The sequence below is a fragment of the Lygodium microphyllum genome, chromosome 27 (genome assembly GCF_053477565.2).
Source record: "Lygodium microphyllum isolate KBCC chromosome 27, Lygodium_microphyllum_v1.1.10, whole genome shotgun sequence".
NCBI classification, from domain to species: domain Eukaryota; kingdom Viridiplantae; phylum Streptophyta; class Polypodiopsida; order Schizaeales; family Lygodiaceae; genus Lygodium; species Lygodium microphyllum.
The window spans coordinates 119967528-119972707 of record NC_141161.1 but is presented as its reverse complement, the minus strand read 5'-3'; positions in this window follow the sequence as shown (position 1 = coordinate 119972707).

The window sequence follows — 5180 nt, the reverse complement described above, 5'->3', positions numbered from 1 at the left end:
AGAGGAAAGCGGGTGGGCGTAACCCCGACGGGTCCGTCCAATGGTAGGGTGGTCCCGGTTAGCTGGGAGCTTTTCTACATCGGATATAGAAATAGGAAGACGATAAATTGACCAAGTAGTCATTAGGTAGAATCGACTTGCATTGTTTTAGGGGGCCAGAATGGGATTTTGCCTTATGGGCACGAGGGTTGACGTACCACACTCCCCTCCGTCTCCCATTCTCTTTGAACCAAGTGCAATGGCAAGTCCGCTTCAGATCAAGTAATCCTCTAAAAAGTGGAACTCAAAATTACTGATGCTAGCTGGCTGCTAGGAGACCCATCCGATTTTAGAAACCCAAGTCTTCAGGTCGATCCTAGTGGGTTCGGCTAGAACTCTCCCATTGCGAAGTAGACTCGGTAGGGCCTAAGTGACAAACCCGTGATGTTCCAAGGGAGCACCGGGCAGCGTCATTTATGGGAAAACCTACTGATGGAGTACTAAAAGGTGTGTCGTGGATTGGGACTAGCGGACACCTCACAGTTGGTATCAGAGCCCACGTTAGTATAGATTACGACGTAAGCTTAAGAAAATTATTATTTTTTCTAAGCATAGCCTAGGACATGTTTCTTCTCTCTATTAACGTATGTTTTTTGAATTATGGCAGAGTAATGAATCTTGGAAGCGATTCTTGATCTTTCAAGTAATGTTTATGTCAGCTATGCATTCATCCAGTTTTTCTTGGAGAATTCAGATGACGCGAGTACTAGATCAGTTGTACAACCCGTCGCCTCTATATCATGAAAGACGATGGATGATTAGTGGAGGATATTGCTATATTGATGCAAGCCGTCTAGCTTATCTTCAAAATAATCTGATAAGGGTAAAATGGATGGAAGATCTTAAAGTTGTTAAGATCTATCTATTTCATGAGGCCACTGTAAACTCAACCCTGTATACTAGAGGCAAGAAGATCAAACTAAACCAATATATCTATGGGGAAGTTACGAAGATCCTTCCGGCTGACAGAATAAAAGTCATAGGTCGCTCTAGCCGCCGCAACTACAAAAAAGAGGGATTTCCTAAACTCCCTCAAAAATATAGATTCCTAGATATTTACTCTCGGAATCCAAGTTACTTCATAAAGGATGTATCAGAGTGTCATACTTAGATTGTAGTAGGGAATCCTTTCCTGAGAGAAAATAAGTTGAGCCCGTGAGCCATCAGAATAATGTATTTCCTTCCATCTGATTACCTTGTACATCCATTGTAATAAAAGATTGATTGATACTTCATCAATCAAAGAAATAATGCAATCCTATTTTATTATTTTTGTCTTGAAACCTCTGAAATTGCAATTTAATTTTATGGGAAGAAAGTTGATTTGAGAGTTGTTTCAGTAAACTAAGCGAGAGATATTTTGAGTACTGAACTCAATTATTGACGCTACATAGAGTTGTAAAATTTAACTTACGAATTTCTAAAAATTTCCCACAATCTTGCACCCACAATAATTCCCAACGAAGCTCAAGAGAAAAGGAATTTATTGAAGCAAGTCAAACCTCCAGAGTTTAATGGGAAAGGCGAAAATGTGGAAGCTGATGCAGAAATTTGGATCGAATCGATGGAAGATTATTTTACTGCTGTTGGAACTATCCCAACCAACCAAGCTATGATAGCTAAGCTAAAATTAATTGGTGAAGCTCGACTTTGGTGGAAGCAGTGATGCCGAGATCAAGGTGTCCCTGAAAATACCATTACTTAGGACTTGCTGAAAGAAGCTGTAAGAGGGAGGTATTTACCTCCAGCTTATGGCACCCAAAAGATGAACGAGTTCTTCAATTTGAAGCAAATGGGACTGGCCTTGGAAGCATACTACTCCAAGTTTGTTTCTCTTCTTAAATATGCACCCCCCATGGATACTGTTCAACAAGTGTCTAAGTTTTGCAATGGGGTAAATTATCCTCTGAACACTCGTTTAGAATCAATGCGCCCCATAGACCTCCAGGATGCTTTGATTCGAGCTGCTCCTATTGTGCGGGAAGTACAATCAAAGCCTAATAACAATAAGTTCTAGAGCTACAATAACCAGAACAAAGGAGGATTCAAAGGTCAAGCAAAAAGAACCCAAGGACAATTTTTCCTAGGACAAAAGAAGAAGGCAAAATCCAATGCAGTTGGAAATTTTATTCCTACCCAAGGAAACAGGGATGGTCTTAGGTGCTTCCACTATAATGAGACAAGACATTTCAGGAGAGATTTTCCAAAGCTTGGTAGAAACCATCACCAAGGCCAATTTCGAGGTCAAGGCAGAGCTGCCCAAGGTCGTGGTTATGTAGCTATGGCAAGAGGAAGAACGTCAAATATTACCCTAAAAGAGACTAATAAGGAGGAAGACCCTACTATGGAAGAAGATATTGAAAGAGCAACTGTTCATGCTGCATTCCACATGAAAGGACCAAATCGTCAATATTCGGTAATACAGACACCGGCTAGTCACCAAGGTAAATCATTTAAAGTTTTGATTGACTGTGGAAGTACACACTCATTTATTTCACCCAAGTGTGCTAAGAATATAGGTATAGATATTGTAAATGCATCAAAGCTGCTTGTGGAATTAGCAGATGGAAAGGAAGTACTTTCTACACAGCAAACTGCCAAGGTAGAGTTTAACCTAGGGGAAAACCTTTCAAGTATGAGGTTCAGGGTAATGAACCTAGGAGCCTATGAATGTTTACTAGGAATGGATTGGCTGATTCCCAATGATGCTCATATCCATTGTGGAAAATGTCAAGTCACATTTCAGGATTTGAATGGTGAAATAGCAACTACACAAGGTGAAACAGGGAAACCTAAAGTTCAATTGGAAAAAGCTTCTCGAATTGTGAAAGGCTTGAAGAAAGGATTACATGTTTACTTGATCAAGCTTAACAAGACAAATCAAGATGGTCATGCAGAAGAAGAACCATCCTGGTTAAAAGAGTACGTTGACATATTTCCTGAAGAGCTAATTGAGTTACCTCTAGAAAGAGAAGTTGATCATGAGATCAAACTTGTTCTAGGAGCTGCTCCAGTGGCAAAAAGACCTTACAAAATGTCTATTCCTGAAGCCATCGAACTAAAAGAGCAACTCAAGCAACTGCTAGAACAAGGATATATCCGGCCAAGTAATTCACCATGGAGAGCCCCAGTATTATTCCAAAAGAAGAAAGATGGAACTCTCTGTCTTTGTATCGACTACCGAGGGCTAAACCAGGTGATAGTAAAGAATAAGTACCCAATCCCAAGGATTGATGAGCTTCTTGATCGTCTACAAGGAGCAAAGATCTTTTCTAAGATTGATCTTCGGTCAGGATATTACCAGATTAGAGTCAAGAATGAAGACATTCCAAAGACCGTCTTCAACACAAGATACGGCCATTTCGAATTCATTGTGATGTCATTTGGATTGACAAATGCTCTAGCTACCTTCAACAGGTTAATGCAGGACATTTTTAGACCCCATCTTGATGACTTTGTCCTTGTATTCTTTGATGACATCCTAACTTATTCTAAGGAGGAAGAGGATCATGAACCACATCTTCGCATTGTCCTAGAGACAATGAGAACACACAAGTTGTATGCCAAGAAGAAGAAGTGTGCATTCTTCAAAAGAAAGATTGAATACTTGGGATTCATAGTGTCTATTGAGGGTATATTAGTAGATCCTTCCAAGGTCAAGGATGTTCAAGATTGGCCACCCCCAACCACTATCAAGGAAGTGAGAAGTTTTCTAGGTCTAACAGGATGGTATAGGGTATTCATCAGAAACTATGCTCAAATTGCAGCACCTCTTACAAATTTACTTAAGAAGCAAGTTGCCATTAATTGGACGCCAATCGAACAATCTAGCTTTGAGCAACTAAAGCATAGTCTGGTAACTGCTCCTATCTTAAGGCTACCTGACTTAAGCAAGGAATTTGAAGTTGTCACAGATGCCAGCTCTCTTGCATTGGGATGTGTGCTAATGCAAGAAGGAGATCCTATAGCTTACTCTTCAAGAAAATTGAAAATCCATGAGCAGAAATATGCTACTCATGACCTGGAGTTATTAGCTGTGATTCATGCTCTCAAATTATGGAGACATTACTTGCTTGGAAATAAGTTTTCCTTAGTCACAGATCATAAAAGTCTTAAGTGGATTTTTACTCAACCTGATCTTAATATGAGGCAACGACGTTGGATCGAGGTTCTACAGGAATATGACTTTGAAATTAAGTTCAGACACGGTAAAGAAAATGTAGTAGCAGATGCCCTTAGCCGTAAAGCCTTCCTTAATGCTCTTATCACTGAAGAACCATCTAGGTCAGAAACTTTGGCTACAATGGTATCGATGCCGACTAATCCTATCATCGAGTTGACCAAGGATGAAGAAAATAAGGACCTAGACTATCAACAATTGTTTTGGGAAGTTCAAAATAAGGAACAAGATCCCAAATTCAAGACTAAGTATCAGGAATTCTCTATAGATGAAGATGAAGGACTTGTTTATTTCAGAATGAGACTATGCATTCCTTCAAGTCAGACTCTCAAGAGAAGGATACTTTGGGAAGCACATGATTCTCCTTTTTCAGGACACCCAAGATATGCAAAAACTCTTAATGCTGTCAGGAAAAGTTATTACTGGCAAAAACTCAAGGGTGATGTACTTAAGTATGTCACTGAATGTCTAAATTGCCAAAGGGTAAAATCTGAACGTGTCAAGTTACCAGGAAAACTCCAGCCACTTGACATTCCCCAGATGAAATGGGAATTTATTAGCATGGACTTTGTAGTTGGGTTACCTTCTGTACAAGGAGGATATAACTCAATAATGGTAATAGTAGACATGCTAACAAAGGTCGCTCATCTTCTCCCAACAAAAACCAATTACAAGGCTTCAGATATTGCTAGAATTTTTGTAAAAGAGATTTTTAGGTTACATGGGTTACCTAAAAGGATCATCAGTGATCGTGATTCTCTTTTCACATCACACTTCTGGAAGAGTTTATTTGAAGCCATTGGAACCCAACTTTGTTTCAGTACTGCTTATCATCCACAAACTGATGGGCAGACAGAACGAGTTAATCAAGTAATTGAGGATATTTTGCGTGCATATTGTAGCAAGGAACCTAAAAGGTGGATTCAGTATCTATCCTTAGTGGAATTTTCCTATAATGCCT